General features: G+C 47.0%; 1 protein-coding gene across 1 annotated transcript in view; it reads right to left on the bottom strand.

Moving 5' to 3' along the window:
• LOC139582695 (serine/threonine-protein kinase PAK 5-like) overlaps positions 1-11,320 on the bottom strand; it is a 123,286-nt gene extending 111,966 nt beyond the window's left edge. Inside the window, exon 1 of the mRNA XM_071412930.1 lies at positions 11,126-11,320. The gene's annotated coding sequence lies outside the window, so the exon portion shown is untranslated. The remainder of the gene's footprint in view (positions 1-11,125) is intronic.
• Positions 11,321-11,576: the final 256 nt, after the last annotated feature.

Below are 11,576 nucleotides of genomic sequence, written 5' to 3'. Positions count from 1 at the left end.
CTTCTCTTTCTCCTTTAGACACCGCTCTCTCACTCTCTCCTCTTTCTCCTCTATCTCTATAATCTTCAGACACCTTTCTCTCTCCTCTCTCTCTTTTCTTCAGACACCTCTCTCTCCCCCCTCTTCAGACACCTCTCTCTCCTCTCTCTCCTCTTCAGACACCTCTCTCCTCTCTCTCTCCTCTTTAGACACCTCTCTTTCTTCTCTCCCTCTCCTCTTCAGACACCTCTCTCTCCTCTCTCTCCTCTTCAGACACCTCTCTCCTCTCTCTCTCTCCTCTTTAGACACCTCTCTTTCTTCTCTCCCTCTCCTCTTCAGACACCACTCTCTCTCCTCTCTCTCTCTTCTTCAGACATCTCTCTCTCCTCTCTCTCTTTCTCCTCTGTAGACAGCTCTCTCTCTCCTCTCGCTCGCTCTCTCTCCTCTTCAGACACCTCTCTCTCTCTCCTCTCTCTCTTTCTCCTCTTTAGACACCTCTCTCCCCTCTCTCACTTTCTCCTCCTTAGACACCTCTCTCCCGTTCTCCTCTTCAGACACCTCTCTCTCTCCTCTCTCTCCTCTCTCTCTTTTTCCTCTTTAGACACCTCTCTCTCTTCTCTCTCACTTTCTCCTCTCCAGACACCTCTCTCTCTCTCCTCTCTCTCTCCTCTTTAGACACCTCTCTCCCGTTCTCCTCTTCAGACACCTCTCTCTCTCCTCCCTCTCCTCTCTCACTTTCTACTCTTTAGACACCTCTCTCTCTCCTCTCTCTCTCTCTCCTCTTTAGACACCTCTCTCCCGTTCTCCTCTTCAGACACCTCTCTCTCTCCTCTCTCACTTTCTACTCTTTAGACAACTCTCTCTCTCCTCTCTCTCTTTCTCCTCTTTAGACACCTCTCTCCCGTTCTCCTCTTCAGACACCTCTCTCTCTCCTCTCTCACTTTCTCCTCTCCAGACATCTCTCCCTCTCCTCTTTAGACACCTCTCCATCTCCTCTTCAGACACCTCTCTCTCTCCTCTCTCTCTCTCCTCTTTAGACACCTCTCTCCCGTTCTCCTCTTCAGACACCTCTCTCTCTCCTCTCTCACTTTCTCCTCTTCAGACACCTCTCTCTCTCCTCTCTCTCTTTCTCCTCTTTAGACACCTCTCTCCCGTTCTCCTCTTCAGACACCTCTCTCTCTCCTCTCTCACTTTCTCCTCTCCAGACACCTCTCTCTCTCCTCTCCATCTCCTCTTCAGACACCTCTCTCTCTCCTCTCTCTCTCTCTATCTCCTCTTCAGACACCTCTCTCTCTCCTCTCTCTCTCTCTATCTCCTCTTCAGACACCTCTCTCTCTCCTCTCTCACTTTCTCCTCTCCAGACACCTCTCTCTCTCCTCTCCATCTCCTCTTCAGACACCTCTCTCTCTCCTCTCTCTCTCTCTATCTCCTCTTTAGACACCTCTCTCTCTCCTCTCTCTCTTTCTCCTCTTCAGACATCTCTCTCTCTCCATCTCTTCTTTAGACACCTCTCTCCCGTTCTCCTCTTCAGACACCTCTCTCTCTCCTCTCTCTCCTCTCTCTCTCTCTCCTCTTCAGACACCTCTTTCTCTCCTCTCTTTCTCCTCTTTAGACACCTCTCTCCCGTTCTCCTCTTCAGACACCTCTCTCTCTCCTCTCTCACTTTCTCCTCTCCAGACATCTCTCCCTCTCCTCTTTAGACACCTCTCCCTCTCCTCTTTAGACACCTCTCTCTCTCCTCTTTAGACACCTCTCCATCTCCTCTTCAGACACCTCTCTCTCTCCTCTCTCACTTTCTCCTCTCCAGACACCTCTCTCCCGTTCTCCTCTTTAGACACCTCTCTCCCGTTCTCCTCTTTAGACACCTCTCTCTCTCCTCTCTCACTTTCTCCTCTCCAGACACCTCTCTCTCTCCTCTCCATCTCCTCTTCAGACACCTCTCTCTCTCCTCTCTCTCTCTCTATCTCCTCTATAGACACCTCTCTCTCTCCTCTCTCTCTTTCTCCTCTTCAGACACCTCTCTCTCTCCATCTCTTCTTTAGACACCTCTCTCCCGTTCTCCTCTTCAGACACCTCTCTCTCTCCTCTCTCTCCTCTCTCTCTCTCTCCTCTTCAGACACCTCTTTCTCTCCTCTCTTTCTCCTCTTTAGACACCTCTCTCCCGTTCTCCTCTTCAGACACCTCTCTCTCTCCTCTTTAGACACCTCTCCATCTCCTCTTCAGACACCTCTCTCTCCTCTCTCTCCTATTTAGACACCTCTCTCTCCTCTCTCTCTATCTCCTCTTTAGACACCTCTCTCTCTCCTCTCTCTCTTTCTCCTCTTTAGACACCTCTCTCCCGTTCTCCTCTTCAGACACCTCTCTCTCTCCTCTTTAGACACCTCTCCATCTCCTCTTCAGACACCTCTCTCTCTCCTCTCTCTCTCCATCTCTTCTTTAGACACCTCTCTCTCCTCTCTCTCCTATTTAGACACCTCTCTCTCCTCTCTCTCTTTCTCCTCTTTAGACACCTCTCTCTCCTCTCTCTCTTTCTCCTCTTTAGACACCTCTCTCTCTTCTCTCTCTTTCTCTTCTTTAGACACCTCTCTCTCTCCTCTCTCTCTCTCCTCTTTAGACACCCCTCTCTCCTCTCTCTTTCTCCTCTTTAGACACCCCTCTCTCCTCTCTCTTTCTCCTCTTCAGACACCTCTCTCTCTCCTCTCTCTTTCTCCTATTTAGACACCTCTCTCTCTTCTCTCTCTTTCTCCTCTTTAGACACCTCTCTCTCTCTTCTTCAGACACCTCTCTCTCTCTTCTCTCCCTCTCTCTCTCTATCCTCTTTAGACAACTCTCTCTCTATGCTCCTCTTTTCATGCTTTTGTCATCCTCCTCTCTACTCTGTGTTACTCTTGCCTTTGGTATTCACTCTTTCCTCTCTCTCTCTTTCTTTCTTTCTTTCTCTCTCTTTCTCTCTCTCTCTCTCGCTCTCTCTCTGACTCTATCCTCTCTATCCTCTTCTTCATCCTCTTCTTCCAACTCATCATTCTCTCATCTTTCCTCTTCCTCTTTTCTTCCTCCTCCTCTCTTTCTTCTTGTTCATCCTCCTCTCTCTCCTCCTCTCTCCTCTTCAGACACCTCTCTCCTCTCTCTCTCCTCTTTAGACACCTCTCTTTCTTCTCTCCCTCTCCTCTTCAGACACCACTCTCTCTCCTCTCTCTCTCTTCTTCAGACATCTCTCTCTCCTCTCTCTCTTTCTCCTCTGTAGACAGCTCTCTCTCTCCTCTCGCTCGCTCTCTCTCCTCTTCAGACACCTCTCTCTCTCTCCTCTCTCTCTTTCTCCTCTTTAGACACCTCTCTCCCCTCTCTCACTTTCTCCTCCTTAGACACCTCTCTCCCGTTCTCCTCTTCAGACACCTCTCTCTCTCCTCTCTCTCCTCTCTCTCTTTTTCCTCTTTAGACACCTCTCTCTCTTCTCTCTCACTTTCTCCTCTCCAGACACCTCTCTCTCTCTCCTCTCTCTCTCCTCTTTAGACACCTCTCTCCCGTTCTCCTCTTCAGACACCTCTCTCTCTCCTCCCTCTCCTCTCTCACTTTCTACTCTTTAGACACCTCTCTCTCTCCTCTCTCTCTCTCTCCTCTTTAGACACCTCTCTCCCGTTCTTCTCTTCAGACACCTCTCTCTCTCCTCTCTCACTTTCTACTCTTTAGACACCTCTCTCTCTCCTCTCTCTCTTTCTCCTCTTTAGACACCTCTCTCCCGTTCTCCTCTTCAGACACCTCTCTCTCTCCTCTCTCACTTTCTCCTCTCCAGACATCTCTCCCTCTCCTCTTTAGACACCTCTCCATCTCCTCTTCAGACACCTCTCTCTCTCCTCTCTCTCTCTCCTCTTTAGACACCTCTCTCCCGTTCTCCTCTTCAGACACCTCTCTCTCTCCTCTCTCACTTTCTCCTCTTCAGACACCTCTCTCTCTCCTCTCTCTCTTTCTCCTCTTTAGACACCTCTCTCCCGTTCTCCTCTTCAGACACCTCTCTCTCTCCTCTCTCTCTTTCTCCTCTTTAGACACCTCTCTCCCGTTCTCCTCTTCAGACACCTCTCTCTCTCCTCTCTCACTTTCTCCTCTCCAGACACCTCTCTCTCTCCTCTCCATCTCCTCTTCAGACACCTCTCTCTCTCCTCTCTCTCTCTCTATCTCCTCTTCAGACACCTCTCTCTCTCCTCTCTCTCTCTATCTCCTCTTCAGACACCTCTCTCTCTCCTCTCTCACTTTCTCCTCTCCAGACACCTCTCTCTCTCCTCTCCATCTCCTCTTCAGACACCTCTCTCTCTCCTCTCTCTCTCTCTATCTCCTCTTTAGACACCTCTCTCTCTCCTCTCTCTCTTTCTCCTCTTCAGACACCTCTCTCTCTCCATCTCTTCTTTAGACACCTCTCTCCCGTTCTCCTCTTCAGACACCTCTCTCTCTCCTCTCTCTCCTCTCTCTCTCTCTCCTCTTCAGACACCTCTTTCTCTCCTCTCTTTCTCCTCTTTAGACACCTCTCTCCCGTTCTCCTCTTCAGACACCTCTCTCTCTCTCCTCTCTCACTTTCTCCTCTCCAGACATCTCTCCCTCTCCTCTTTAGACACCTCTCCCTCTCCTCTTTAGACACCTCTCTCTCTCCTCTTTAGACACCTCTCCATCTCCTCTTCAGACACCTCTCTCTCTCCTCTCTCACTTTCTCCTCTCCAGACACCTCTCTCCCGTTCTCCTCTTTAGACACCTCTCTCCCGTTCTCCTCTTTAGACACCTCTCTCTCTCCTCTCTCACTTTCTCCTCTCCAGACACCTCTCTCTCTCCTCTCCATCTCCTCTTCAGACACCTCTCTCTCTCCTCTCTCTCTCTCTATCTCCTCTTTAGACACCTCTCTCTCTCCTCTCTCTCTTTCTCCTCTTCAGACACCTCTCTCTCTCCATCTCTTCTTTAGACACCTCTCTCCCGTTCTCCTCTTCAGACACCTCTCTCTCCTCTCTCTCTCCTCTTTAGACACCTCTCTCTCCTCTCTCTCCTCTCTCTCTCTCTCCTCTTCAGACACCTCTTTCTCTCCTCTCTTTCTCCTCTTTAGACACCTCTCTCCCGTTCTCCTCTTCAGACACCTCTCTCTCTCCTCTTTAGACACCTCTCCATCTCCTCTTCAGACACCTCTCTCTCTCCTCTCTCTCTCTATCTCCTCTTTAGACACCTCTCTCTCTCCTCTCTCTCTTTCTCCTCTTTAGACACCTCTCTCCCGTTCTCCTCTTCAGACACCTCTCTCTCTCCTCTTTAGACACCTCTCCATCTCCTCTTCAGACACCTCTCTCTCTCCTCTCTCTCTCCATCTCTTCTTTAGACACCTCTCTCTCCTCTCTCTCCTATTTAGACACCTCTCTCTCCTCTCTCTCTTTCTCCTCTTTAGACACCTCTCTCTCCTCTCTCTCTTTCTCCTCTTTAGACACCTCTCTCCCGTTCTCCTCTTCAGACACCTCTCTCTCTCCTCTTTAGACACCTCTCCATCTCCTCTTCAGACACCTCTCTCTCTCCTCTCTCTCTCCATCTCTTCTTTAGACACCTCTCTCTCCTCTCTCTCCTATTTAGACACCTCTCTCTCTCCTCTCTCTCTTTCTCCTCTTTAGACACCTCTCTCTCCTCTCTCTCTTTCTCCTCTTTAGACACCTCTCTCTCTTCTCTCTCTTTCTCTTCTTTAGACACCTCTCTCTCTCCTCTCTCTCTCTCCTCTTTAGACACCCCTCTCTCCTCTCTCTCTCTCCTCTTTAGACACCCCTCTCTCCTCTCTCTTTCTCCTCTTTAGACACCTCTCTCTCTCCTCTCTCTTTCTCCTATTTAGACACCTCTCTCTCTTCTCTCTCTTTCTCTTCTTTAGACACCTCTCTCTCTCCTCTCTCTCTCTCCTCTTTAGACACCCCTCTCTCCTCTCTCTTTCTCCTCTTTAGACACCTCTCTCTCTCCTCTCTCTCTTTCTCCTCTTTAGACACCTCTCTCTCTTCTCTCTCTTTCTCTTCTTTAGACACCTCTCTCTCTCCTCTCTCTTTCTCCTATTTAGACACCCCTCTCTCTTCTCTCTCTTTCTCCTCTTTAGACACCTCTCTCTCTCTTCTTCAGACACCTCTCTCTCTCCTCTCTCTCTTTCTCCTATTTAGACACCTCTCTCTCTTCTCTCTCTTTCTCCTCTTTAGACACCTCTCTCTCTCCTCTCTCTCTCTCCTCTTTAGACACCCCTCTCTCCTCTCTCTTTCTCCTCTTTAGACACCCCTCTCTCCTCTCTCTTTCTCTTCTTTAGACACCCCTCTCTCCTCTCTCTCTCTCTTCTTCAGACACCTCTCTCTCTCCTCTCTCTTTCTCCTATTTAGACACCTCTCTCTCTTCTCTCTCTTTCTCCTCTTTAGACACCTCTCTCTCTCTTCTTCAGACACCTCTCTCTCTCTTCTCTCCCTCTCTCTCTCTATCCTCTTTAGACAACTCTCTCTCTATGCTCCTCTTTTCATGCTTTTGTCATCCTCCTCTCTACTCTGTGTTACTCTTGCCTTTGGTATTCACTCTTTCCTCTCTCTCTCTTTCTTTCTTTCTTTCTCTCTCTTTCTCTCAATTCAATTCAATTCAATTCAAGGGGCTTTATTGGCATGGGAAACATGTGTTAACATTGCCAAAGCAAATGAGGTAGACAATACACAAAAGTGAAACAAACAAAACGAATTAACAGTAAACATTACACATACAGAAGTTTCAAAACAATAAAGACATTACGAGTGTCATATTAAATATATACAGTGTTGTAACAATGTACAAATGGTTAAAGCACACAAGTTAAAATAAGTAAGCATAAATATGGGTTGTATTTACAATGGTGTTTGTTTTTCACTGGTTGCCCTTTTCTTGTGGCAACAGGTCACAAATCTTGCTGCTGTGATGGCACACTGTGGAATTTCACCCAGTAGATATGGGAGTTTATCAAAATTGGATTTGTTTTCGAATTCTTTGTGGATCTGTGTGATCTGAGGGAAATATGTGTCTCTAATATGGTCATACATTGGGCAGGAGGTTAGGAAGTGCAGCTCGGTTTCCACCTCATTTTGTGGGCAGTGTGCACATAGCCTGTCTTCTCTTGAGAGCCATGTCTGCCTACGGCGGCCTTTCTCAATAGCAAGGCTATGCTCACTGAGTCTGTACATAGTCAAAGCTTTCCTTAAGTTTGGGTCAGTCACAGTGGTCAGGTATTCTGCCACTGTGTACTCTCTGTTTAGGGCCAAATAGCATTCTAGTTTGCTCTGTTTTTTTGTTAATTCTTTCCAATGTGTCAAGTAATTATCTTTTTGTTTTCTCATGATTTGGTTGGGTCTAATTGTGCTGTTGTCCTGGGGCTTTGTGGGGTGTGTTTGTGTTTGTGAACAGAGCCCTAGGACCAGCTTGCTTAGGGGACTCTTCTCCAGGTTCATCTCTCTGTAGGTGATGGCTTTGTTATGGAAGGTTTGGGAATCGCTTCCTTTTAGGTGGTTGTAGAATTTAACGGCTCTTTTCTGGATTTTGATAATTAGTGGGTATCGGCCTAATTCTGCTCTGCATGCATTATTTGGTGTTCTGCGTTGTACACGGAGGATATTTTTGCAGAATTCTGCATGCAGAGTCTCAATTTGGTGTTTGCCCCATTTTGTGAAATCTTGGTTGGTGAGCGGACCCCAGACCTCACAACCATAAAGGGCAATGGGCTCTATGACTGATTCAAGTATTTTTAGCCAGATCCTAATTGGTATGTTGAAATTTATGTTCCTTTTGATGGCATAGAATGCCCTTCTTGCCTTGTCTCTCAGATCGTTCACAGCTTTGTGGAAGTTTCTCTCTCTCTCTCGCTCTCTCTCTGACTCTATCCTCTCTATCCTCTTCTTCATCCTCTTCTTCCAACTCATCATTCTCTCATCTCTCCTCTTCCTCTTTTCTTCCTCCTCCTCTCTTTCTTCTTGTTCATCCTCCTCCTCTCTCCTCCTCTAACTCTCTCCTCCTCCTCCTCCTCCTCCTCCTCTCTATCTGTGTCTAGTTAATTTACATTATCCTCCAGTCATTCCTTCCATCATCAGAATCAATCTCTGTAAGTCTCCGAGACACACTGGGTTCAAACCTCCACTGAGTCTTACAGGGGCTTGCACACACATATTTAACCGTCAACTAAAGAGTCCCTTGATTACTACATACCTGTGTGAAAAACCACTGTCGTCTCCCATTCCACTTTATCAACAGTGTCAGTGAGAGAGATGTTACAGACATACAAAGTCAGGGTGAAAGACGTGACTAGACAAGTGGTCTATCATAATGTGAAGTCCATGAGTATATCAGAGGCACATCCTAAAGGCATGCATAAATACAATATGATGGACTAGTACACTCTTAGAAAAAAAGGTGCTATCTAGAACCTGAAAGGGTTCTTCGGCTGTCCCCATACCCTTTGAAGAACCCTTTTTTCTAAGAGTGTATAGTATAGCCATATGGACAAATATAGCAAATACTGTGTCATTCCTTACCAATGTCATTCACTCTCCAAGCCCATATACTGCTACTGCAAGACAAACATAAACAGGCCTATACTATAGAATGAATGCATTATATTTCTATGTCTAGACCCACTCTATTCTAGCATTTGAGTCTAATATTAGTGGAATTAATGTTCTTATAACTTCAAAGGTTATTATTAGGTCTACTGTACGCAGAGCCTCCTCAAGCTTTGATCATTATGTAAAGCTGTTGTGCTCGCTGCTGAATACATCACCAACCGGATAACCTGTGACTGTATGTGTGTGTGTTGCCGTGAGCCGCAAAAGGCCTAGCCTTGTCTGAGGGTTGGGGACAGTTGGGGACAGTTGGGGACAGGGACTGGGAGAGGGACGGGGACAGTTGGGGACAGACGGAGACAGGGACTGGGAGAGGGACTGGGAGAGGGACGGGGACAGGGACTAGGAGAGGGACGGGGACAGGGACTGGGAGAGGGACGGGGACAGTGAGTAGGAATGGTGCCACTGTGGTAGGAGTGTTACTGAATCAAGGCTTTCTGCTGAGGATGAGACACAGGACCTCCGTTTAAAACAGTCACAAGAGAATAGCTGCAGTCACTCAGAGATATCCTCACACTGAACATGTAGAGGCCAAATATTTAAAAAGAGCAAAACCATGTAATTACATTATTCTTATTACTTTTTGATTTGCAACAGCACTAATGTGCCAATGACACTCAGGAGGAATAGGCTATATTCTGTTCCTTTGTATATCCAGTTCCTTGTAGAAGGATTTGGCTCAGCGCTAGACCCCAGCAGCATACCACTTTTAATTTTCCTCTACACACCTTATAATCCTGGAGATAAATTGAACTTTAAAACTCACCATTGTTCAACCAAACCGCCTACTGTAGCCTCTGTGCTGGTCTACTGTACTTGCCTACTGTACTAGCCTACTGTACTGGCCTACTGTACTGGCCTACTGAACCGGCCTGCTGTACCAGTTTACTGTAGTAGCCTACTGTACTAGCCTGCTGTAGCCTACTGAACTAGCCTACTGTACTAGCCTACTGTACTAGCCTACTAAACTAGCCTACTGTACTGGTCCACTGTACTAGTCTACTGCACTAGCTTACTGTACTGGTCTACTGTACTGGACTACTGTACTAGTCTACTGAACTAGCCTACTGAACTAGCCTATAGTACTAGCCTACTGTACTAGCCTACTGTAGTAGCCTACTGTACTAGACTACTGTACTGGACTACTGTACTAGTCTACTGAACTAGCCTACTGTACAGACCTACTGTACTAGCCTACTGGACTGGCCTACTGTAGTATACTACTGTACTAGACTACTGTACTAGCCTACTGTAGTATCCTACTGAACTAACCTACTGTACTAGACTGCTGTACTAGCCTACTGTACTAGCCTACTGTACTGGCCTACTGTACTAGCCTACTGTACTGGCCTACTGTACTAGACTGCTGTACTGGCCTACTGTACTAGCCTACTGTACTAGCCTACTGTACTGGCCTACTGTACTAGCCTACTGTACTGGCCTACTGTACTAGACTGCTGTACTAGCCTACTGTACTGGCCTACTGTACTAGACTGCTGTACTAGCCTACTGTACTAGCCTACTGTACTGGCCTACTGTACTAGCCTACTGTACTGGCCTACTGTACTAGACTGCTGTACTAGCCTACTGTACTAGCCTACTGTACTGGCCTACTGTACTAGCCTACTGTACTAGCCTACTGTACTGGCCTACTGTACTAGCCTACTGTACTGGCCTACTGTACTAGACTGCTGTACTAGCCTACTGTACTGGTCTATTGTACTGGCCTACTGTACTAGACTGCTGTACTATTCTACTGTACAGACCTACTGTACTAGCCTACTGGACTGGCCTACTGTAGTATACTACTGTACTAGTCTACTGTACCAGCCTACTGTACTAGTCTACTGTACTAGTCTACTGTACTAGTCTACTGTACTAGACTGCTGTACTGGTCTACTGTACTAGCCTACTGTACTGGCCTACTGTACTAGTCTACTGTACTGGCCTACTGTACTAGACTGCTGTACTAGCCTACTGTACTAGCCTACTGTACTGGCCTACTGTACTAGCCTACTGTACTAGTCTACTGTACTAGTCTACTGTACTAGTCTACTGTACTAGACTGCTGTACTGGTCTACTGTACCAGCCTACTGTACTCTCATCTATTGGTGAACATCCTTATTGTAACCAAGGATAATGTCAAACACTGCTGATGAATATTACCCCCTAAAAACAAACCAGCATCGGTTTTCTTAAGACTCCATTGATTGATTGCTTCACTGACTATCATCTATTTACAAAATGCAGACAGCATTTCGGTTTCAACACCAAGGACAGCGGTCGTTGCACGTAGTCTACCCTGCAGCCTGTAGCCATGATAACATACGCTCATTCCCAACTACATATTTATTTGTTTAGGCTATTCCCGACAGTCTTGTGGAGAAGAACAAACCGCTGTCAGTGCCAGTGGTGTTTAACTGTAGGACTATAAGCCTAGGCTAATGAATGGGAGAGAGGTGTTCTGCAAGAGGCGACCATATTTCACAAAATGGCACATCGCAAAGCGTTTATCGATTACTAGAATTGCACCTACCTGCTGTCTTGAGGCTGTCGCCCTCACATGTCCCGCCGCTGTATTTGGTCTAGGTATTATGATTATTATGGCGGGTACCGTTATGTGGCTGCCAGCGCCATGTTAATGTCGCTCCGTGGTGCTACTGAGCTGCGCGGTACAGTCCTGTGTGGAGCGACCGCTGTGTGTGTGTGTGTGTGAGAGAGAGTGTGCAGGCTTACATCCGGGATGTTGTGGAGAGGAGGGGAGTGGGGCTTGCAGAGACCGTCAGAAATTAGAGCACCTGTGTTTTAAGAGCGGCGCGCGGTTGAACTGGAAGAGGATTCGGCCGCAAAATATTAGGGGGGTAATAATGCAATTTAAACAAAATAATGTAGGCTGTTATTTTATTTTCTGTCAGATATGTCCACAATATTCAATGCAACGGCCTCCTTTAGATTTGAGGTGATTGAATGACAGACAGTGAAGGACT

The sequence above is a fragment of the Salvelinus alpinus genome, chromosome 8 (genome assembly GCF_045679555.1).
Source record: "Salvelinus alpinus chromosome 8, SLU_Salpinus.1, whole genome shotgun sequence".
Taxonomy (NCBI): domain Eukaryota; kingdom Metazoa; phylum Chordata; class Actinopteri; order Salmoniformes; family Salmonidae; genus Salvelinus; species Salvelinus alpinus.
The sequence above is the reverse complement of the archived record's forward strand: the minus strand, read 5'-3'. Positions and strand labels throughout refer to the sequence as shown.